Source organism: Callithrix jacchus, chromosome 9 (genome assembly GCF_049354715.1).
Source record: "Callithrix jacchus isolate 240 chromosome 9, calJac240_pri, whole genome shotgun sequence".
NCBI classification, from domain to species: domain Eukaryota; kingdom Metazoa; phylum Chordata; class Mammalia; order Primates; family Cebidae; genus Callithrix; species Callithrix jacchus.
The window spans coordinates 56,467,533-56,493,507 of record NC_133510.1 but is presented as its reverse complement, the minus strand read 5'-3'; the positions used below and the strand labels follow the sequence as shown (position 1 = coordinate 56,493,507).

The 25,975-nt window shown below is 38.4% G+C and overlaps 1 long non-coding RNA gene across 1 annotated transcript; it reads left to right on the top strand.

Annotated features, from left to right (window-relative positions):
- Nucleotides 1-89: 89 nt before the first annotated feature.
- Nucleotides 90-25,751, top strand: LOC144577769 (uncharacterized). Its single transcript, XR_013522326.1, has 3 exons — nt 90-228; nt 21,465-21,603; nt 25,500-25,751. It is a non-coding gene; the product is annotated as an uncharacterized LOC144577769 (long non-coding RNA).
- The last annotated feature ends 224 nt before the right edge of the window (nt 25,752-25,975 follow it).

Below are 25,975 nucleotides of genomic sequence, written 5' to 3'. Positions count from 1 at the left end.
AGAACGTGGATCCTGTTCATGTTTACCTACGATTGAATTTGCCAGAATTCGGTGTTACGTATGCAGTTATGCACGAAACAGCTTGCTCTGAGTTCAACAGGGAATACAGGCCCCTGGTTCTTCTCAGTGTTTGGGAAGGAGAGTGGCCCAAGTTTGGAAGAAGCAGCCAATTCTCTGACGAGGAATTGGGAGTCAAGGATTCCCCGGGGAAAATTGTTTGTATTTTTGGTAGGCTTCTAAGTTTTTTCTCAAATAGAATATTTAGCATTATTAAATGTGATAACATTAGCAAGATTTGTCAACCAGTGTTCTGCAAGAAGTTGTTCTACTATTTTCCCATAACTTAATTATTACCTGTAATGAGAAAGTCTTGGTATGTCATTACCTTTGCTAGCAAACTGTTTGCCCTGCAAACAGTAGAAAAACAGAAATTCTGTATCTGTTCTTCTCTTTCAAATATTTCTATAGTAAAAGATGGAAATGAAATTTCTGATTAAAATTAGGGGGTGGTCATTCTCCTAAAAATATTTGGTTTTCACACCTATTGTACTCATAGGTTCTGAGAGTATCTGTGTTACTAAATTCAAATGGGGCATTGATTAGGTATTGGGAGACCCCTCAATGTGTTTGTTAGACATCAATAGATATCCTTCAGTTTCTCTTGTGTCCTTTTTCTCTTGGAAAACGTGGGTTTGAAGACTTTAATGAAATATTCATTTAGAAGATGGATATATAGACCTTACATTTAAATGCTCTGTATATCAATATAATCTCATTTCTAGGTCTATAATACTATAGTTTTGACTATTAAATAACACTATGCCATTAATAAGACTTAAAAAGGGGATGGGGGAGGTGGGGGTGGTAGCTTATACCTGTAATCCCAGCACCAAGGCTGAGGCAGGTGGATTATTTGAAGTTAGGAGTTCAAGACCAGCCCGACCAACATGGTGAAAGCCTGTCTTTACAGAAAATACCAAAAAAAAAAAAAAAAAAAAAAGCCGGGTGTGGTAGTGCATGCCTGTAGTCCTAGCTACTCCAGAGGCTGAGGCAGGAGAATTGTTTGAACCCAGGAGGTGGAGGTTGCAGTGAGCTGAGATCATGCCACTGCACTCCAGCCTGGGCAACAGAGCAAGACTCCGTCTCAAAAACAGGAAGCAGCAGCTATGGATAATTTCTTCCGTCAAAACATCAGGTATCCTCTCAAAATATTTATTAACTATAAAAGGTGAAACAGTACAGTGAAAAAACTTGGCTGAAATCACCTTAATCAAGTGACCAGGGTAAACATCAGTAGTCGTTAGTAACTCCTGACATGGATATTCTTCCCCAAAATCCTACACATCAGTATGCTCATGGGAAAATATAGGTCAAACCCAAATGGAGGATGTTCTAGAAAGTACCTGATCACATACCAGATACGGTCAGAAGTGTCAAGGTCCTGAAAGCCAAAAGAGACTGAGGATCTCTCACAGATCTTAGGCAATGGAGATACAACAACTGCAAGGTAATACCAATGATATTTTCTTAGTTTTGATGTTAACATTAGGAAAGCTGGGTAAAGGGTATATAGGAAAAAAAAATTAAAACACGCTCGCACACCAGAGGCATTTTGAGTTTAAGTAGGAAGCAAATGCTCTTTGGAAAATCAGTCCAGAAAAAAGACAAATGATGTATTTCCAGGACTCATCCCTCCCACAGCTAGAGAGTCATGCCTCCATTATGGTGCTAGTTTCCTTGTATTCTAATTAGTACTTTACATATATCTTCCCATTAGACAGTAAAATCCTGCAGCGAAAGAACATTGTTATTCATCTTTGTATTTCCAGCACTTTGCCTAATCCTTAAGAAGTAATAGGGTTCAGTGGGCAATTAATTCTTTTTAAAAATTCCATTCAGAGAAGAAAAACTATTCTGTTTGAATCACCAGTTGTTTTTATTCCCTCTGTTTCCTTTAAGATCTTTCTCACTTAATCCCTTAAAATCTGTGTTGTCTATAAGCAGAACTTCCCTAACCTATGGTATCCGATAAGGCTTAGCTAACTTCAGTCAATATCCAGATTGGTCATGTGGGTCTCTCCTTCACACTAAACTGATAGCCTGATATATATCACAACCAGGATACGAAGTTACAACAGTTAACACCAACTTGTTTTGCTTCAGAGATAGTTTGGATTCCAATTTCGTATGCAGGAATGTACTGATTGGAACTTCCTGATTTATTGGGGCTCAGGGACAGATGTATTTCTCTTCAGTAAATAAAACCATTTACTTATAAGTAACAGTTTCCTTATGAACCAAGAAATTTATATCAAATTATTGAGCACAGAGTATTAGCAAATTTTACATCCATGAAATGCAGTCATTCCCTAGATTATAAACACCTAATTTAGAAACATTTGGAAATGTCCTACACTGTCCACATTGTCCTACACTGAAACTACTGTTTTGTAACTGATGTGGGAATTGTAGAAAAAAATAGTTATCCTTATCTCACAGAATAGCTGCAAGGACCAGTGAGATAATAGTTGTAAGTAGGTTATAACTAATGTTGGGCTGGGGTTATCACTCTTTTCTAGTTAAATCTGTTTTTTCCTTAGAGATTAATTTTTTATATTGAAATTTTAAACCATTTCCTTTTTCTATTCTTTGCTTATAACAACCAGGATAATGATACTTACCTCACTGGATTATGTTGATAATTAATGGAATAACATTCAAATTCCTAATATTTTCTTGGTACAGAATATGTGATTAATAAACAGGTGATAAGCACAGTGGCAGCACTCTGCACTGTGGGTGATGAGTGAATTTACATACATTGTTTCCAGTGCTGTTCCCAACACTGCCAGGTAAACATTGTTTCCATTGCTCTTAAGCAACCTACCACTTTACTATAGAAGACAACTTGGAGGTTTTTAAATGATTTGCCCAAACAACACAGCAGTAATGAAGTAATGCAGTCCCATTAGGTACTTTCTTTAACATTACAATATAGTGAAAGTTTACATCACAAACTATTTTTTCCAGGCCTTTTTCAAGCAAAGCTCTGATAACCTCAGGCATCGTGTTTTTTAAAGGCTTCTGTGGATCTGAAATTAAAACAATTCCTTGGCAACCTTAGATGGATTGTTTTAAGTACAATCCTGTCATTTGGAAATTGTTCCAAATTCTAAAGCAATTACTTTTCAGTAAGATTTTTAGCTGGACCTTATTTTTAAGTTGGAAGCTGTCTGGGTCATGCTAAAGTTGTACAGAAATTCTAAATTCTGTTCTACTGGAAAGTATCTTACTTTTTAAAAAGATTATATTACTAACCTGTTTCCAAGACTTGTCATTTTAACTTCTCTTTTAACACGATTTATTTCCCCTGCTCTTCTGCCATTTTTAATCACCACTATCAGGATTTTTTTTCCCAGATAATAGCAACTTTAGTAAAATATCCAATGAAGCTTGTTTACTGAATAGAAAAATCATCTTTTTGCTTAGAGTAGTACATGTGGTTTGAACAAGTTCAGAAATCAAGCAACTGAAGACAGCTTCTTAGCTAAGAACTATAAACTCAAATTGCTTTTTATTCTCTCAAAGGATCAGTGTTGCTCTATACAAGTAGATATGGCAGCTGTCTAGAATATGTTGAAATGCAGCATTAGTTGCTTTGTCCTTTTTTGTCATCAACTGTATTTTGAATCAAATTAGAGAGGCTTTTTACGCTTGCCTGTAAATATTTTTAGGTTCAGCTTTCCAAAACCAAAACACAGTGGAGTGTCATGGCAAATAACCTCATATTTTATTCAAAAACAATACCCCCTCCCCAGTCATGCATTTATAATTAAAATATCCTATTTTAATATGTTCTCCTTATCTTTACCTTAGAGTATTAAAAAAATAATCTTTGACATAACTGGGTAATTGTAACAATTCTTTTTTTTTTAAATTTTTTATTGGATTTTAGGTTTTGGGGTACATGAGCAGAGCATGTAAGACAGTTGCGTAGGAACACACATGGCAGTGTGCTTTTCTTTCCTTCTCCCCTTCACCCACATTTGGCATTTCTCCCCAGGCTATCCCTCCCCAACTCCCCCTCCCACTGGCCCTCCCCTTTTCCCCCCAATAGACCCCAGTGTTTAGTACTCCCCTTTCTGTGTCCATGTGTTCTCATTTTTCATCACCCACCTATGAGTGAGAATATGCGGTGTTTCATTTTCTGTTCTTGTGTCAGTTTGCCGAGGATGACGTTCTCCAGATTCATCCATGTCCCGTTTGCGGATTCAACGAGAGCTCCAATCCTGGGTTGTTCTCACAGCGCCATCTTGAGTCCCCCCCCAACAATTCTTTTAATTGCTTTGACTGTGGAAAATAGGCAAATCAGATTGCGGTTCCTCATACCGCACCCACCAGCAAGATAACAAAAGGCAGATTGGCAAGAGAACCTCAAAAAATTTTATTTAATGTAAGTTTTATTATATTAAAGAATATGTCACATATTTATTAAAACATAAAATTTGTTACATAAAAATAAAACATTATTTAAAAAGTGTTAAATGATTGGACGAAAAGATATGGTCTTATGGAAATAAACTGGGGGATCTTAGCAAACTTGTTAGTAAACTTGTTGGAAAAGTTAACTATTTGGCCCCATTGCAAGCCTGTTCATTCAGAATCCCTGGGATGGAACCCAACAATCTAGCTTAACAAGTCCTCCAGGTGATTCTGATGTAAATCATTTGAGAAATACTGGCACATGGGAAACTTGTACTGTTTATTTAAAGGACAGGCAGATACGGAAATGCAGGAAATCTGTCAAGTAAGAAAAATAACCAGTGACACATGTGCTCCGACTTTAAATGTATAAAGAACAACAACAGTTGTTGTTCAGCAGTCTCAGATTGAATGAGACTATTGAACTGGATCTATTCAGAAGCATATGAACTGTCCCTTTCTGTTTGTTTTCTGTGGGCTTATATTAGTGCAGAAGCCTGAGTACATTTGCTGTGGGCAGATATGTAAATCTTTAGCATATGGGAAGCTGTAGAGAAGAAAGTAGGATTGACTACTGCCTTCTGATCATCACCCAGGACTGGATTACCAACAGCCAGACTGTCTGTGCCCATGTTCTGTCATGTGCCAAGCAGGGGCAGAAAAAAATAAATACATATTTCTATAAATTCACATTATAATAGAAATACTTATATAAACTTTATAAATATATGTTTTAAACTACATCTTTGGTAATATACTCTAAAAGTAACAAAGTGGTCACTATTCGGAAAACCAAAACGTTCTTGGCCTTTGTAGGGAAGGACAAACTTTTTCCTCTACCATCTTTTGTTATTTCAATGGGAGCCTGCAAATTAAACTGAAAAAAGACATTAGTAAGAGAAAAGAGTTTATTTATGTAGGCAATGTTCACACATGTAGGAGTGCTCAGTGATGAGTAACTGAAAAGGGTGGTTAGAATTTGGGGCTTATATACCTAACTTATAAGGGGAAAGGGATGGGGAAGAAAGGACATCTATGGGAAGGACAAATTGGTTTGTTTAGGAAAGACAAATAGGTTTTCGGGAGAACAAACGGATGAAAAGAAAGTTTGGGATAATTCTTATGAAGGTTTGAGTGGGCTGTCTTCTTCATAGCCATGAAACTGTCCCTGACATGGGTGATGAGGTTTATGACATGCTACCCCAAAATATGGCACCTTGACATTTGAGAAGACAGCAGAAGCAGGAAAGTCTCACTCACTTTCCTCCTGCACTTCTTTTCAGTTAACAGGTCATTCATTCTCTGACCTGCCCCGGAAGCAGGTCATAAGACCCTCATTCTAGAGGTATCCGCTCTATACCTGGAGGAAAAGGACCTCCTTCTCTCTGGAGACACAGGAACACAGAGAAGAATCTGAATAAACAGGACCTGCTATGTTTCTTGCAATTTAGTACCATTAGATCATACTTTTTTTTTATCCCATCATAGCTCTCCATGAACATCCACTTCACCATCAAATCTAGCCTAAAAAGTATACAGGTTCACCTATTTCTTCACGTCTTTATTTCCTTATGAAGGTTTCTATGTTACATAAAATTTAAAGTAAATTTGTATGCATTTCTCTTTTTAATGTCTTGTGTTATGGGGATCTCAATCATGAACATAATGACGGCTGAAAAAAAACATGTTTTTCCCACTATAGGGGATTTACTGTAGTGGAGGGGAGAGGAGATTTTTTTCCCTCACCCCTTGCTAGGTTTATGGCTGAGACTCCTATAATAAAAGACAGGTTAACAAGAAAACAGCATAAAATTTCATTTAATATAATTTTATTAAATATATTATTAAAATGTAGTTATATATTATATTAAAAACATATATAATAAAACATATAAACATACATTAAAGACAGATAAAACATAAATATACTTGGGAGGCCGAGGCGGGTGGATCACAAGGTCAAGAGATCGAGAGCATCCTGGTCAGCATGGTGAAACCCCGTCTCTACTAAAAATACAAAAATTAGCTGGGCACGGTGGTGCGTGCCTGTAATCCCAGCTACTCAGGAGGCTGAGGCAGGAGAATTGCCTGAACCCAGGAGGCGGAGGTTGCAGTGAGCTGAGATCACGCCATTGCACTCCAGCCTGGGTAACAAGAGTGAAACTCCGACTCAAAAAAAAAAAAAAAAAAAAAACAAAAAAAAACATAAATATACACATTTACATATTAAAAACATATATTCTTATATATAAATAAGTTTTTAATAATTGGACAAAAGGGGTATGGTTGAATAATAAACTGGGTGGAACTTAGCAAAGTCTGTTTCTTCTGATTTTTCTTTATATCCTTGTGTCCTCAGAGATAAGGACATAACTTTCCTCTGCACATAGGGAGGTCACCTCTAGAATGAGGGTCAAAAACCTACCTCAGGGGAAGGTCAGTTCTTTTACGAGCTGCTTCTGAAAAGAAAGCTGAGAGAAGATCTCGGAGAGTGACCTTCCTGCTTCTATTGTCTTCTCGAATACCAAGTTGCCATATTTTGGAACAGCATGTCCTGAACTGCATCATTAGCCTTATTTCCCAGAAGTTGCTGCTTTTACTGAGATAAGAGAAGCTTTGAAAAGGCTCCTTTCTGCATCTGCTGAATCTCAAATGTCTTCAGCTTAAAATAATCATTTACCCACTCTGGGGTTCCAAGAGGGTCCCTACATCTTCCTCTATTGTATGGTTTATTATTGTTTTTAGTATAATTGCTGGGACTAAGGTTTTTATACTAGATATAATCTTTCAGTGCCTGGAGTTTTAGTCTGGCTCCAAATTCTCCACTTGTATATTCACAGTCACCTCAAATTCAGCACATCATAAATAAAACTCATTATCTTTTCATGGTGCGTCTCCTTTTCCTCCTGAGACTGTGTGAGCTAATGACATGAGTATCTACCTGTCCAACCTAGACATGTAGGAGACATGGTCTACTCCTCCCCCTTTCTCGTCTTCCCATTTCCATTCTGTCATCAAGTTTGGTTGATTCTGCCCTCCAGGTACCTTCCAAGTCTGTCTCCTCCAGCCTGTTTCATAGCTACTAATTTTGCTCAGATCTTCATTATCTTAGCCTTCTAGGGCAGACTCTTGCTGGGGTTCAGGTGGAGCTACCTTCCACACAACAGCTAAAAGGAGCTTTCAGAATAGAGCACCTGGTGATCTTACCTCCTTTCCAGTTTCAAACTCTTCAAGTGGCCGATTGGTTAAAATCCTCAGCATGAGCCTTCATAGTGTGGCCCCTGATTGCTTTTTGAATCTCAGGTTCACCTTTCCTCCAACCCAGCAATTCTGTGCTTCAGCTTTGCCGACTACATACTTGCCATTGCCAGAAGTGGATGTTCTTGACCTCTCTCTATTCGAACATGCCATTCTCCTTTGCCTGAAATGCTGCAAGCCCTTCCTGTTGTCCTTCTCTGCACATCCAGTGGCAGAATCCAATTATTTTCATATCCCCCACATCCTTTCATCACTGAAGAGTTTCTTTATCTGTATTCCCCAAGCACTTTTACATAACTCTATCCATAATTATAGCAATCACATTGTGTTATAATTATCTCATTCCTGCAATGTGAGATAATTGAAAACAGGGGCTCTTTATTTTTCTCTTTGAATCTGCAATACTTTTCATACTTTATATGCTTTAAATAAAGGTTGAATGAATAAATGAGTAAATAAATTACTATGGCAAAGAGAGAAAGGCAGTAGTAAGCGTCTCACTGAAAAGCCAAATTGAAAGAATTTTAGTAGTGCTTCAAAAAAAAAAGAGGTTAAAGGTTCATAAACCTAGCCTGGTATCCATAGCATCCAAATTTTGGTGTCCAGGAGATTTAATATAAACATCCTCAGCATACAGTTAGGTGTTTCTCTATGTTGAAAAGTGCTCAATTTGATATACCTGAACAATAAAACTGTCCGAAATTTGAATATTTTTTTGAATGCCTATAATGAATGCCTTTGGCCTTCCTATTAAAGCACAAATACATATGTAGGAAATATCTGTTTCTGAATTTTCAATTTGTAATTCAGAATCAATTTTTATATTGTTTTTGAGATAGAGTCTCGCTCAGGCTGGAGTGCAGTAGACGATCTTGGCTCACTACAACTTCTACCACCTGGGTTCAAGTGATTCTTCTGCCTCAGCCTCCTGGGTAGCTGGGATTACAGGTGCCCAGCACCACCCCTGGATAATTTTAGTAATTTCATTAGAAACGGGGTTTCACCATGTTGGCCAGGCTGGTCTCAAACTCCTGATCTCAGGTGATCCACCCACCTTGGCCTCCCAAAGTGCTGGGATTATAGGTATGAGCCACTGTGCCTGGCCATTATTGTGTACTTTAAATGAACACTACCCATCTGTGGTTTCTACCTGAAAATGACTATTTTATCCACCAATCTTTTCTTTCCTAGTAAATTTTGTATTGTCTCTATTATTCGTGAAAACAAGAGAATAACTATTTTTTGAAATTACTGAAGATTATAAATCAAAACGGTTAAAATCAACTTATTTTTGTTGTTGTTTTAAAAACTAAATTGGCTTGTTGTAAAATGGAGTAGGGTGAGAAGTCTGAAGAAATTTCCTAGCAATTTGTGACTTTATGTGCCAGAGCACATCTATTACAGTGCTTTTCAGCAAATGAAGCTCATCATTATTAGGCACTCAAGATTTGAAGAATAATTCAGATGTGTTTAATCCACATATTCTGAAATAGCATAAAGTACCTAAGTGTGTCTAGCAGAGAGTGGAATTTTAATGTAGTATGCTATCATTTTTACCGAGAGGCCCTGTGTCAAAGGCAATTTGAGAACTTGTTTCTAGCCACTAAGAACCAAAAGAAAAGATGAAGAAGAAGAAAAAAGAAAGTAGATACAATACACCTTAATTATGTAATTAAAAACATAACTTATTCTTTCTGCCAGAAATCGAGTTTATAATCAGATCTCCACAAGAACACACACACACAAATCACTCATTTTGAGATTTTTTTCATAGAAGAAATGACCAACATCTTGTGATGTTCTATCTTTCTTGTTTTTGTGTTTTTTTATTCTGAATACACTCTGCATCCCAAGATGCAGAAGCTAAACATGAATGATTTGAAAGCCAAGGCATTCTTTTACTATTAGTCTGTTTACTATTTAGCCCATTTTGTGTTGCTATGACAAAATACCAGAGACTGGGTAATTTGTAATGAACAGAAATTTATTTCTCAGTTCTGGAGACTGGGAAGTCCAAGATCAAGGGGCTGGCATCTGTGAAAGCCTTCTTCCTGTGTCGAAACAGGGCGGAAGGAATCAGATGGGTGGGAGAGAGGCAAAAGTGGGGTCCTTTCGTAAGAAATACACTCCCTCATGATAATATAGACATTAAGGAACACATTTAAATCATAGTTGTGCCAGTTCCACATTTCAATTCAGTAACTTGCATTACATTTTCTTTCTATCTCTGTCTCAATTATCTGAAAAAGCCTTTTAAACAAACCAGTAATCCTTCCCATCTTTCTTTTTCATTGCACGCCATGGAAGATGTTTTCTAGAAAGGAAGCTTAGAGAGAGAAGGTAGGCTGTGGGTCTACATAGTCTGTGTAAAAACTTGAGCCCTTACGTTTTTCTTCCCAGGATGGAGTTAGACGATGGGAAAAGTGGACCACTGTTCCCTTGAGGAGGCTTCAGCATAACTTTCACTTGTTTATCTGAGTGGTCACAATCCACTTATTTATTTGAGTGATTTAAATAGAAGTAAAAAATGTATTAATTCCAAATACATATATGGGTAACTTGGGGTTATAGGTATCTTTCTAGCTTTGTATGTCTGGTGTCATCTGTTGGTATAAGGTGATTTTTTTTGTTTTTATAATTTTTGGGTACATAGTAAGTATATAAACTTACAGGGTACATGATACTTTAATACAGGCACACAATAAGTGATAATCATAATGTAAAATGGGGTATCCATCTCCTCAAGTATTTATCCTTTGTGTTACAATCAATCCAATTATATTCTTTTAGTTATTTTTAAATGTACAATTAAATTTTTATTGACAATAGCACCCTGTTGTGCCATCAAGTACTAGGTCTTATTCATTCTTTTTAAACTACTTTTCATTCCCACTAACCATCTCCACTTCCCCCTACCCTCCCCACTACCCTTCCCAGCCTCGGGTAACCATCCTTCTACACTCTATATGAGTCAATTGTTTTGATTTTTAGCACCCACAAGTAAGTAAGAACATGTGAAGACTTTCTGTGCCTAATTTCACTTAATATAATGACCTCCAGTTCCATCCAAGTTGTTGCAAAAAACTGCATCTTATTCTTTTTATGGCTGACTAGTATTCCATTGTATAGATGTGCCACATTTTCTTTATCCAATCATCTATTGGCGGATATTAAGGTTGCTTCCAAATCTTGGCTATTGTGAACAGTGCTGCAATAAACATAGGAGTTCAGATATCTCTTCAATATACTGATTTCTTTTCTTTGAGTATATACCCAGCAGTGGAGTTGCTGCATCATATGGTAGCATTATTTTTAGTTTTTTGAGGAAACTCAAAATTGTTCTTCATAGGGATCATTCTAATTTACATTCCCACTAACAGTGTATGAGGGATCTCTTTCCTCCAGATCCTCTCTAACATATGTTATTGCCTGTCTTTTGGAGAAAAGCCATTTTAACTGGGGTGAAATTATGTCTCATTGTAGTCTTGATTTGCATCTCTCCGACGATCAATGATGTTGAACACATTTTCATATGCCCGTTTACCACTTATATGTCTTCTTTTGAGAAATGTCTATTCAAATATTTTGCCCATTTTAAAATTGGATGATTAGATTTTTTTTCTCATAGAGTTGTTTGAGGTCCTTGTATATTCTGGTTATTGATCCTTTGTCAGATTGGTAGTTTGCAAGCATTTTCTCCCTTTCTGTGTGCTATCTCTTCACTTTGTTGATGGTTTTCTTTGCTTTATGGAAGCTTTTTAACTTGCCATAATCCCATTTGTCCATTTTTCCTTTGGTTGCCTGTGCTCGTGTGGTGTTACTTAATAAATCCTTGACTAGACAAATGGCCTGGAGAATTTCCCCAGTGTTTTCTTGTAGTAGTTGCATAGATTGAGGTATTAGATTGAAGTCTTTGATCCATGTTGATTTGAGTTTTCTATACAGCAAGCGATAAGGGTCAAGTTTCATTCTTCCGCATATGGATATCCAGTTTTCCCGGCACCATTTATTAAAAAGAGTGTACTATCTCCAATGTATGTTCTTGTCACCTTTGTAAAAAAGGAGTTCACCATAGTGTATGGATTTGTTTCTGGGTTTTCAATTCTGTTCCACTGGTCTATGTGTCTGTTTTTATGCCAGTACCATATTGTATTGGTTACTATAGTTTTGTAGTTATAAAGTAAAGTCATGTGATTCTTCCGGTTTTGCTCTTTTTGCTCAGGACAGCTTCAGATATTCTGGGTCTTTTGTGGTTCCATACGAATTCTGGGACTGCTTTTCTATTTCTGCAAAGGAGATCATTGATATTTTGATAGGAATAGCATTGGATCTATAGATTGCTTTGAGCAGTATGGACATTTTAACAATATTGAATCTTTCAATACATTAACGTGGAATATCCTTCTGGTTTTGTGTGTGTGTGAGTGTGTGTTAGTGTCCTCTTCAATTTCTTTCATCAGTGTTTGATAGTATTCATTACAGAGATCTTTAACTTCTTTGGTTAACACCTAGGTATTTAATTTTATCTGTGGCTATTGTAAATGGGATTGCTTTTTAAATTTATTTTTCAGATGATTAACTGTTGGCATATAAAAATACTATGGATTTTTGTATGTTGGTTTTGTATCCTGCAAGTTTACTGAATTTATCAGTTTTCATAGTTTTTTGACAGGGTCTTTAGGTTTTTCCAAGTATAACATCATGTCATCTGCAAAAGGATAATTTGACATTTTCATTTCCAATTTAGATGCCCTTTATTTCTTCCTTTTGTTTAATTGCTCTACCTAGAACTCTCAGAATTATGTTGAATGACAGAGGTGAAAGTGGGCATCCTTGTCATTTTCCAGATCTTAGAGAAAAGGCTTTCAGTTGTTCTCCATTCAGTGTATTAGCTCTGGGTTTGCCACGTATGGTTTTTATTATGTTGACATATGTTCCTCCTATACCCAGTTTCTTGAGGGTTTTTATCATGAAGGGATGTTGAATTTTATCAAATGTTTTTCAGCATCAATTAATATGATCATATGATTTTTGTCCTTTATTCTGTTGGTATGATGTATCATATCGATTTGCATAAATCCCACTCGGTCATGATAAATGAACTTTTTAATGTATTGTTGACTTTGGTTTGCTAGTATTTTGCTGAGTATTTTTGCATCAAGATTCATCAGAGAGATTGGCCTGTAGTTTTCTTCTTCTTCTCTTGATGTGTCTTTGTCTGGTTTTGATATCATAGGAAAACTCGCCTCATAAAATGAGTGTAGAAGTGTTCCCTCCTCTATTCTTCAGAATAATTTGATAGGATTGCTATTCATTCTTCTTTAAATGTTTGGTAGAAATCTACAGTAAAGCCATTGGGTCCCAGGCTTTTCTTTACAGGGAGACTTTTTATTATGGCTTTGATCTCATTACTTGTTATTGGTGTGTTCAAGTTTTGGCTTCCTGGTTCAATCTTGGTAGGTTGCATGTGTTTAGGAATGTATTCATTTCCTCTAGATGTTCCAATTTGTTGGAATATAGTTGCTCATAGTAGTCATTAACAATCCTTTGAATTTCTGCAGTATCAGGTAAAAATGTCCCCTTTTTAATCTCTGATTTTTTTATTTGGGTCTTCTCTCTGTTTTTCTTTGTGAGTCTGGCTAATTTGTCAATTTTATCAATCTTTTCAAAAAAACAACCTTTAATTTCATTGATTGTATTATTTTCTTCATTTTAAAATCATTTATTATATTTACTTAATATATTTATATTTATTGTATTTCTTCTCTGATCTTTATTATTTGTCTTCCTCTACTAACTTTGGGTTTGGTTTGCTCTTGTTTTTCTAGTTCTTTAAGCTGCATCAGGCTGGGCGTGGTGGCTCACACCTGTAATCACAGCACTTTGGGAGGCCAAAGCAGGAGGATCACCTGAGGTAGAGAGTTCGAGACCATCCGACCAACATGGAGAAACTCTGTCTCTAACAAAATGCAAAATTAGCTGGACGTGGTGGCACATGCCTGTAATCCCAGCTACTCAGGACTGAGGCAGGAGAATTGCTTGAAGCTGGGAGGCAGAGGTTATAGTGAACCAAGATAGCACCATTGCACTCCAGACTGGTCAACAAGAGCCAGACTTCATCTCAAAAAATAAACAACCACAACCACAAAAAACAGATGCATCATTAGGTTATTTATTTGATATTTTTCTTCTTTTTTGATGTAGGCACTTACAGCTATAACTTTCCCTTTTAGTACTGCTTTTTCTGTATCCCATAGTTTTGGCATGCTGTGTTTCCCTTATCATTTGTTGTAAGAAATTTTTCATTTTTTCCTTAATTTCTTTGTTGATCCACTGGTCATTCAGAAGTACATTCATTACCATGTGTTTTTATAGTCCCCAAAATTCTTCTTCTTGTTGACTTCCAGTTTTGTTCCATTGTGGTAAGAGAAGATGCTTTATATTATTTACATGTTTTTGAATGTTTTAAGACTTGTTTTGTTTCTTAACACATAGTCTATCTTTGAGAATAATCCCTGTGCTGAGGGGGGACAAAGATATGTATTCTGCGGCAGTTGGATGAAATGCCCTGTGAATACCTATTCGTTTCTTTTGTTGTGTAGTGCAGGTTAAGTCTGATGCTTCTTGGCTGATTTTCTGTCTGGAAGATCTGTTCAATGCTGAAAGTGGGTGTGTTATTATTGTATTGGGGTCTATCTCTCTCTCCAGCTATTATTGTATTGGGGTCTATCTCTCTCTTCAGCTCTAATAATATTTGCTTTATATATCTGGGTACTCCAGTGTTGGGTGTATATATGTTTACAATTGTTATATCCTCTTGCTGAATTGTGGGGAGGAAACCCCACAAGAGACGAGGCAAGGGTCTGAAGCCTCAGCATGTTCTCATATAAACATAGAAGAGAATTAGAGATATAATTACATTGTTATTCCTATATATAATCATAAATAACCACATAGCTATTCATATGTAATCATAACTATATACATATATAATCATATAAATAATCACATAGCTATTCATATGTAATCAAATACATATATATAATCATATAATCTTTAATCTTACTAATAAGTCTCAGATCAAGAATCATGGGACTAAAGTAGCATTGGAAAAGAGGTGACCCTAAGGCAAGATGCTCTAAGTCCTCTGTCATACCCTCCTAAGGGCTGCTGGAGGATGCCTTGGCTGTGCACCAGTGTCAGCGCTGTGAAAGTGCCTGCTGTTTAGCCAGCTAGGGAAGGAAACATCAAAGATGGCTGAGATGTCTCCTTCCTCAGGGGAGTGAGGAGAAAACTCCGCTCCTCCAAGCTCTTGTGGTAGGCCTGATGGCTGTCAGGGAAGTCCACAGACATCCGGGGACTTGTCTCTATGTGGTGCTGTGCTTCAGCAGTCACGTTCCATGGTTATTTTCAAGTTCTGCTTCTGCACCTGGTTCCTCTTTTTCTTAGAAGATAAGAATTAGTATAGTAACATAAATCTTAGTGACCTTGTTATTTCTCGACAAGTATGAAAAAAGTGCTGACGCCTTAGGTTTTCTCCTTGTTTCAGCTTTTTCAAAGTCTTGGGCCCCCTATCTCCAGACACGTGATTTACCTGACCCTATCACTGACCACCATTGCCTCATCCTACCTGCCCTTCCCCCTGCTTTGAACTCAATAAGAGTCAGCGTCCAGGCACTTGGGGCTACTGCTGGTCTCCGCGGTTTGGTAGCAGTGACCCCTGGGCTCAAACTCTCTTTTCTCTATCCCTTTGTCTTTATTTCCAGTTTCTCGTCTCCACATCAGCAGAGACGGACTCACGGGACACTGTAGGGCTGGACCCTACACTGAATTGACCCCTTTACCATTATATATAATAACCTTCTTTATCTCTTTTTACAGTTTCTGTCTTGACATCCATTTTATCTGATACAGTGTAAGTACTCTTGCTCTTTTTTTCATTTCCATTGGCTTGTGATATCTTTTTCCATCCTTTATTTTCAGTCTATGTGTGTTTTTACAGGTGAAGTGTGTTTCCTGAAGCATCAGATTATTGGGTCCATTTAGCCACTCTGTCTTTTGATTGGAGAGTTTAGTCTATTTATATTTAATGTTATTATTGATCAGTAAGGACTAACTCTGCCATTTTGTTATTTATTTTCTGAATATTTTATGGTCTTCTCTTCCTTCTTTCTTTTTGTCTTCCTTTTAGCAAAGGTGATTTTCTCTGCTGGTATAATTTCTAACTTTTTATTTTTTGTGTATCTGTTGTATGTTCTTTGATTTGAGGTTACCATGAGGCTTGCAATACTATCTTGTAACCCATTATTTTAAGCTGATAACAGTGTAACATGGATTGCATAAACAAATACATAAACAAGCACACAAAAGAAAACTAATGAGAACTCTACACTTTAACTTCCTCTCCCCAGGGTTTAACTTTTTGTTGTTTCTCTTTATGTCTTCTTGTACTATGTCTTGAATGGCTGTTGTAATTACTATTTTCAGTTGGTTTATCATTTATCCTTTCTACTTCAGAGTATTTTACACACTCCTCTGACTGTGTATTTTCAAATAGCCTGTCTTCCAGCTCACTTTTTTTCTGCTTGATCAATTGTGCTATTAAGAGACTCTGATGCCTTCCTCAGTATGACAATTGCATTATTTTTCAACTCTAGAATTTCTGTTTGATTCTTTTTAATAATTTGAATCCCTTTGTGTTAAATTTATCTGATAGTATTCTGAATTTCTTCTCTATGTTATTGTGAATTTCCTTGAGTTTCTTCAACACAGCTATTTTGAATTCTCTGTCTGAAAGTTCACATGTCTGTTTCTGTAGGATTAGTTCCTCGTGCCTTATTTAGTTTGCTTGGTGAATTAATGTTTTCCTGAATGGTCTTAAAGCTTGTAGATGTTCATTGGTGTCTGGACATTGAAGAGTTAGATATTAATTATAGTCATTACAGTCTGGGCTTGTTTGTGCCCTCCTTCTTTGGAAGGCTTTCTAGATATTCAAATGGGCCTATGCCCCAAACCCAATAATTCTGTGGTTCTTGAAGACTCCCAGAGGTACTGCCTTGGTGGTTGTATAGGAAAAACTTTCCTTGAATCATGTTTTTTCCTTGACTCTTACACCACTACAATCATTAACACAAAAGAAGACTTCTGTGACCAAATTTGTGGAGTTTTTTCCCATACATCAAGCACTGGACACTGGCTATGTGTCCTTTAATTCAGTTTCAATACTGTCTACCCAGAGATAGTGTCAGATCCCACTGGTTGAAGGTTCAGTCCCCAAGACTGCTCCCTCACACGCACAGCACCAGTTGCAAGTCTGGGCCTCTAGAACTTCTTACTGACTAACATTAAGTCAGGGTTCCCATGACCCCTTCTTTAACATTCAATTAATTTGCTATAGTAAATTAGATTCAGGTTCATATAACTTGGGAAAACACTTACATTTATTGGTTTATATAAAGAACACTGCAAAGGATACAGATGAAGAGACACATAGGGTGAGTTATGAGGAAGGGGCAAAGAGCTTCCACATCCTCCCTAGGGGTACCACCTTTCAGAGTCCTCCAGGTGTTCAGCTATCTGGAAGCTGACTGAACCCTATCCTCTTGGGTTTATATGAAAGCTTAATGATATCAGTGTTCTTTTCTCTAATGTATAGTGTGGGACCCTCTCATGGGAGGGCCTTAAGACCCACAATCAGAAAGGTGGGGGAATTTTAGAGTGGAAGGAGGGCAGGAGAAGGTCAGAGGCCTGACCCTGAGGCCTGACATACCCAACATTATAACAAAAGACTGTGGCCAGGCGCAGTGGCTCACACCTGTAATCCCAGCACTTTGGGAGGCCGAGGCAGGCAGATCACAAGGTCAAGAGATCAAGACCATTCTTGCCAACATAGTGAAACCCCGTTTCTACTAAAATATAAAAAGTAGCTGGGTGTGGTGGTGCATGTCAGTAGTCCCAGCTACTCAGGAGGCTGAGGCAAGAGAATTGCTTGAATCTGGGAGGTGGAGGTTGCAGTGAGCTAAGATCATGCCACTGCAGTCCAGCCTGGCACCTGGTGACAGAGCGAGACTCTGTCTCAAAAAAAAAAAAAAAGACTGTAACAAGAGCCATTGGAATTATGAGCCAGGAATCATGTATGGAAATCAATATATATCATAACACCACAGTGGTCTTGGGTAAGAACAAGAAGAATTCTCTGGATTACCAGACAGAGACTCTTGTTCTTTTCCCTTACTTTCTTCCAAACAAATGAAGTCTGTATCTCTGTGCTGGGCATCCTGGAACTTGAGGTGGTGGGACATCAGCACCCCTGTGGCCACCTCTGCTGGGATTGTACCAGTTCAGCCTGAAGCCAGCACAGGACTGGATCATGCCCAAGACTTGCTGTACCCACTACCTGGCTACCATTCAAGTTCACTCAAGGCCCTAGGGCTTTACCAGCAGCAGGCAGCAAAGCCAACTACATTTGTGTCCCTACTTTCAGGGCAGTGAGCTTTCCCAGGCTCAGAGATTTTGTCTGGGAGCTAAGGGTTGAAGTCAAAAACATTAGAAATTTACCCAGTGTTCTATTCCACTGTGGCCAAATTGGCACTCAGACCACCAGATGAAATCTCTCTCACTCCTCCTCCTCTTTCTGCAGGCAGAGGATCCTCTCTCCATGGCCAATGATACTGGCCCATGGGGGCTTCTGCCAGACCACCACTGATGTTCACTTAAAGCCCAAAGGCTCACCAATCAGCTTGTGGTGAATGCTGCCAGGCCTGGGACTCACCCTTCAGAGCAGTGGGCTGTTCTCTGGCCCAGAGCAGGTTAAAAAATGCTGACCAAGCACCTAGGCCTGCATTCAGGGATGCCATGTGCCTGCTTGTTGCTCTACCCCACTGTGGCCAAACTGGTATCTAAGGTGCAGACAAAGTCCCCTTTTCTTTTCCCCCTGCTTTTCTCAAACAGGAGTCTTTCACCATAGCCACCCCAGTTGGCAATGTGTTGGGTCACATCTGAAGCTAGCATGTCTCAGAGCCCAAAACCTGCAGCATATTACCTGGGGACGGCTGTTGGTTATTCGGGGCCCAGGGGCTCTTTAGTTAGCAAGTGATGAATCCTGCCAGGTCTCCGTTGTGATGGGGCAGCACTGAGTCTAATGTAAAGTCCCTCAGTCGCTGTGCTCTATATCTCTCAAGCAGACATGTATTTTTAGTAGAGACAGGGTTTCACCATGTGGGCCAGACTGGTTCCAAACTCCTGACCTCAGATGATCTGCCTGCTTCGGCCTCCCAAAGTGCTAGGATTACAGGTGTGAGCCACCACACCAGGCCATAAATGGTGTAGGTTTCTATTCAGCCATCTTGCTATGCCTCATCTGTGAGTTATGTAATTGGGATCAAAGCATTTGTTTTTGTTTTTAACCTTTTTAAAATTTAATGTTCTCATCTTAGATCAATACCTGGCAAATATGAAAGACCGAGGCCATTATTCACCAAATCAATTCTCTGGTAATAAAATATTGGAGCAAATGTTAACTTTAAGACTTGATATACTATATTTAAAAGTTACTAGTTCTCCTAATATACACTGTGGAAAGATGAAGGGATTTTGAAGAAAGCAAACAAACTTTTTCCAACATTTACTGATTTTTTTAAAAAAAACAAACACGAATAAATCCTAAATGTTTTTAAAACCTTTTTATAATTTTAAGGAATTTCCTTTTCAAAACTACATATAATGTTATATCCATTGTTCTTCCTTTCAGAAATTCTTTCACATTTTCCATTTATCGAATAACACTGGTTCCTTTTTATGATTTTAGAGAAAAAAGGATGAGGGTTTTTAAAAAATCATGTTTTGATTATTCTCTGTTAGAAAAAAATCACCATTCTAAGATTATTTCCTCCCCTACTCTTTTCTGGAGCAATTTCACCCACTCTTTTTTTTTTGTTATGTGGGATAGTGTTGGGTTTCTCCTTCCTTTCAGTGCTCTGTTATTCTAGTTGCTGTCACATAATTTTGTAAGTAGAAGCATTTTTCTTTGGAAACAAATATCTGCTTCTTCGTTTGCTTAGCTTGGGAGTCAGTAAGAAAGACTCCACTGCTTAGTCAGCAGCCCAATTCCAGGGTTAGATTTCAGAGGACGGCAGAACATAATAGGCAGCAGTTAACTCTTCATGGCCATGTTTAAGAAAAGAGGATGAACTGGGAAAGCCTAGCTAAAACCTTGCAAAGCGAACCAGTTTTCTGCCGAAACAAAGCAAAGGTGCTTCCAGCTCTGGGATTCATTTGCATTTAGAAGAAAAACTATACCACATTTGACAAAAGGAGATAGTATCACAACCACTATGTTCCTCTGAATTGGATACCACAACAATTTACACAATGTCAGAATAATGTGTAGAGGGAATACTGGAATGGGTAGTCTATTGGTGATGAAAAACAAAACATAATTTTGAATTGTTACAGAACACTTGGTTATCTTAATGACAAAGAACAATGACTGAAACACACTGGTTTTTTTCGTTAAAATGTTCTGACAGTGCACAGATTAAACTTGACAATGACCGGATTAAACTTGTTTTGATTAAGTAGACAGTGTGCCTACTTTTCTTTTTAAGATGTTCTTAGGTTACTTGGAAAAATACAGAAAGTTAACATCCAGTTCAGTTGAAACAAGAAATTCTGTCTTTGCTTTGGAGAATGCTAGAAACAAAAACTTGTGAAATGGGCCAAGTTTGCCCTTCACACCGACTCTCTAATTGTACCCACTTGCAGCCCCAGGGGCCAACCCTAAATGCCATTCTGGAGATAATCCTTTTCTGGACTCTTGTCCTCCGGTTTTTCCCTGATTATTCTTACTTTGTCCAATGTTTCCTTTTTCTTTCTCCAAACTTAAATATTAGCCACGTGTCTTGCATCTTGACACTCAGTTGGATCATTAAAACTCTATTATGCTGGTCAGGAGAAAAAGTCATGAGTGACCTTCTCAGGCCTGAAAATGTGTACGCAGTAGGTTAAACAGCCATATCGTATAGATCATGGTCAACATTGCAATCTTATATTGGGGCTTTAAAAATGATGAGGGGTAGAGGAGGTCTAGTTTCTCCCTCTTTCTTGTTAAGAAAATTATTGAAAACTTGTAAGTAAAGCAGGAGGATGGCTCTGTGTTCTTTTGTGTCTTCCTGGAGCACTATCTCCCAGGCCCACCCAAAGTTTACTTAGTTTTCTAGGGGAATATGTCATTGTTTATTATTTTAATTAGAGCCCACTCTGTGATATTGTTTGATACCTTTAAATTTCTGTCTATTGGAGATGCAAATGATCTCTGTCTGAAGAAAAAAAGAAAAACCCAGAGGTTATGGTTTTACTGAAGCCCTATAGGACTTCAGCCTGTGTAGTTCCTAATCTCTCAATCTTCCAACATCCTATCCTCTCTAACTTCAGTCCTTATAAATACCTACTTTCTCAAATGCTTCCTTCTGGTCTTTAGAGTTAAATAAATTTTGACATATGCTTATCCTGTGCTTCCGTAAGACTCAGGTTTTTCTTTTGAAAATTATACCTTGCTGTCCTGAATGAAGACTTAGGCAGGCATGTTTTCTGGTCACTCTCTAAAGAAAGTGACTATAAAGAAAATAAAGAGCCCTCTAGTCCCTTTTGGTACACATAGTTTCTATTTAGTAACAGGAATGTTCAATATAGTTTAATTTTCAAAATTCTGGATTCTTCTCTTCCAGCAGATGCCTGCCTCAGGAAGGAAGTCTGTACTGGGAACAGGGAGTGTGGTTCTTCTGCTCAATTGCTCTTACACTCACCAGATGAGCTGTGATTTTGAATCCCAGCAGGATCAAAGGGGAATGGGGTACATGGAAAGAGGTAAGGTGTTTGGCCAGGGCTTGCTTGCCTCAGTGGCTTCGTATTCTCTACACCAGGCTGACAGTTAATGCTGACAGCATCTCTGCTAGGCCCTTCTCTCATGTAGGTTTCTTGATGTGTGCAGATAAAAATCTGTTGAATTTCTTCGTCAGTCCCTGTGAACTCAGCTTTTTCCTAAAGATGATCTCAGCTCACTCTAGATGGCCCTACCAGGCAAGAGCCAAGATGCTCAACCCAAGCTAATGTTCCTCAGAAAGGCCTAACCTTCACAAAACTCTTGGAATGTGGGGTGATCCTACAGGACGAGCCTCTCAGTAACCCTTCAGTAAGTGCTTTGCCTTTTCTTTCACTGTCTAGATTTCATAGCTGGGAAGCAGACCCCTGTCCAGTACTGCTACAAGCTTTCTCACATGTAAGTCAGACAAGAGTACTCTGTGTCCTCAAATTTAGGGAGCACAGTTATTTGAGTGGTCATGTCTAAAAGCTTGTGGACAGAAATTTGCACCTATCATCCAAGGTGGAAGAGTCAGTCAGGCCCTCTGGCCTTTCTAAAGTAATCTCTTCATTAATTCAACTCCTGTCCACACTCTAAATCCTTTGGATGGTTTCATTTGGCAAAGGAGATCAGGGTTGTGGAACATGTCTCCATTCTATTTCTTTGTAATTCTACATATGGTTGCAAGGATGTAGGAAGTCACCTCTCTCTTGCTTTGGCACTATGACTATTGCCTCACTCAAAACTGAGTTAAAAAATAATCTCATTCTAATTTCCTGTTATAATTACATTTAAATTCACTGGAAACAAGCAATTGTCATGATGCATATTTTAGATTTTGTAGGAGGGGAGCCTTTACCGCATCAGGAGAGGCACTGGGATGGAAGCAGTCCCCATAGGGATTGTCTACTCAGTCCGTGAGTAAAGCTGGATCCGGAATGAAAGCAGAGCCTTATGAATATGGCCATGATTCAGCAAAAGGCATACATTTTCCTTTCCTATGCATTTGATGGGTATATGTGTACTTTAAAATCCCATTTCAATGAACTTGTAGTGGTATATGCAACTGTATCTCCATCTTCTCACCTTTCATCTATATCTGTTGATTGAACTTTATGCGAGGTGCTGGGGTATACAGTGGTGAACATGTGTTTTCTTGTGACTTAAGACTCTCACACACAGAGCTACTCCTTAAAATGATTCTATTTTTAGTACTCTTTCTATCACATTCCTAGGATATACTGGAAATCACTTTCTTTGGAATTAGACCAGGTTTTGAAGAACAATTCTGTCATCTGTGATTATCCTTATGACTTGGGAAATTTACTTAATTTCTCTGAGACTCAGTTTCTTCATCTATAAAAAAGACTGACACTGACCAGCTTACGTTGTTTTATTAAGCGAGATGATGCCTTTAAAGTGCTCACATGAAGTAGGTATTTTCCAAGTGACTCCCCAGGAGTTTTTCTTCATTCTGCTTTTGAGGCACGTCTCCCAATTTCGGCGTAGTGCTGAGATTCATTATGAAAGCAACTTTGCCTCCTGTGTTCTTAAAAGCAAAAGTCATTCTTTGTGTTTACCATATGGAGCATGAGGTTGTTCACTTTTATTTTAACCAATGGGATTATGACTATGCTTTTTAACTCAGATTCTGAATAACTACTTAAATAACTGCCACTTTACAGACACAAACAAACTGCTGCACATTTTCTTATCCATTGTCTTAACCATACCTCTTTTTTTTTTTCTTTTGAGATAGGGTCTCACTCTGTCGCCCAAGCTGGAGATCATGCAGTGGCATGATCTCGGCTCACTGCAACCTCTGCCTCCCAGCTTAAAGCAATTCTCCTGCCTCAGAATCTAGAGTAGCTGGGATTACAGGCACGTGCCACCACACCCAGTTAATTTTTGTATTTTTAGTATAGATGGGTTTTTGCCATGTTGGCCAGGCTGGTCTGAAACTCCTGGCCTTAGGTGATTTGCTCACCTCTGCCTCCCAAAGTGCTGGGATTACAGGTGTGAGCCACTGCACCCGGCCCTACACCTCTTTTTTGGATTATTACTTTAGGATTCTTGCAAAGGCTCATGGATATTTAGAGATCAGTAACTTGCTTCTTAAATTGGAACAAATAATATATTTAACCATTAATCACAGAGTTCGCTTAAGATTTGCTCAACAAGCACCACATGTGTATCACCTTGTAACCAATCATTGACTAAGTGGTGTTTCTGAAGGGGAGATAGAAAGTACTATGACATTCATGAGGCATAATTTTATAGGTAGGAAACTTGATTGCATTAGTGCTTTTTGGTTTCAACTCCAAAGTGTCAACAGACTCACAGACTGTTAACCCCCATTGCACCCCTAGATTAACATCAAATTTATCTAGGTGTTCAGCTTTTATTAGTCCAGTCTCATGCTGCTATGAAGAACTGCTTGAGACTGGGTAATTTATAAAGAAAAGAGGCTTAATTGACTCACACTTCTGCAGGGCTGGGGAGACCTCAGGAAACTTACAATCATGGTATAAGGGGAAGCAAACACTTCCTTCTTTTCATGGCAGCAGGAAGGAGAAGTGCCTAGCAAAGGGGGAAAGGCCCCTTATAGAATCATCAGATCTCATGAGAACTTGCTCACTATCACAAGAATGGCATGGGGGTAACTAAGCTCATGATTTCACTACTTCCCACCAAGTCCCTCCCACAACATGTGGGGATTATGTGAACTACAATTCAAGATGAGACTTGAGTGGGGACTCAGCCAAGCCATATCAGTCTGACTGTTCTTTCTTGTTCTCCACCGAGCTCATCAAGACTCATTCAGCACTTCATGTGGGGAACAGCCTCAGGTACTCAACCACAGGACTTACAAGAGTTCAATGCCCTCAGAGACCACTCAGTTTGTACTACCAGTCATTTAAACTATAGTTATAACTGTCCTCATTGGCCCTTGGAGATACCAGACTCCTCATTAAAAGACAAAAGGACAACTGTCAAAGCTACTAGAGATCATCTTAGATCAACTCGATGGTTGATTTTTCAAACTGATGGCTGGTCTTTCTGTTTTTATTTTTGAGTTGGGAGGGTCTCACTCTGTTGCCCAGGCTAGAGTACAGTGACAAGATCTCGGCTCACTGCAGCCTCAACCACCTGAGCTCAAGGGATCATCCCACCTCAGCTTCCCAAGTAGCTGGGACTACAGGCACATACCACAATACCTGGCTATTTTTTTTTTTTGTAGAGACAAAGTCTTGCCATATTGCCCAGGCTGGGCTGAAGTGATCTGCCCATCTTGGCCTCCCAAAGTGCTGGGACTATAGGTGTGAGCCACTGCATCTGGCCCAAACTCATTTGTGAAAAAAATCAATGAAACTTTTTTTCTTAAATAAATACATAAGCATCACTGCAAATGATTATTTAGCCAATAAATGTTGGCTAGCTTGGTTAAAGGAAGTGGGGAGTCTAGAGATCTACCCACCCAGCCCCTCCTTTTCTGAGCTTTTTCTGACACAGTCTGAAAAGCACTCATCTAAGTCAAGCCCTTCATTTTGCAGATGAGGAAACTGAAGCTCAGAGGGAAGGAAAAACTTACTCAAGATTACCTAGGGAGGTTTCATTCAGACCCTATTCAGGGAGTTTTGGTTTGTTGCTGTTTATACAATCCTGCTAATTTGAATGGCAACTAAATAGGACTGCAGGAGACCGATTTAAGAAAGCACTCCCTTTCAGGTCTGGACAAATGCCAACTCTATACTTTCAAGGACTAGAGAGAGTGCTTCCTTAAATTTTGCAACTAATCCCAGTCCTGCCTCTATTCGTAGTTAAAATGCTGTCATCTCCAAACAAGCTGATCCTCTACATCACGTTGTTTCTTGCCCTCTTGTCTTTGTCTTCCCATTAGATTGTGAATTTTGGAGGTCAAGGGCAATTCCTTTCATCCTTATTTTCCTGGGGTTTGGTACAGCATATGGAAAACAATGAGTACTCAGTAAGTATCTACTGAATGAACTGATGGGTGAATGGGTCTAAATTCTGTTTTTGATGAAGGCTTTCCTGACCCCTCAAATCCACCCTGATCTCCCCATCCTCTGGACTCTAACATATTATTCATATTCTATGAATAACTCAATTCATTTAATTATGTATGCTGACATAACTTTTATGTTTATGTAACTCTTATACAACTTAATTTTCCAATTTTCTCTTTCTTTATGCACAATTAGATTTTAGTTAGCTAAGAGCAAATGCCAATTTGTGTTCTTTGAGTTTTCTCAGCAGCTAGCAGAAGATTTTGCACATTGGAGGTACATAGCAAATGGTTCTTCAATATATGATGAAGAATAAATAAGTAGATGAATGGGATTTTCTCAGCTCAAA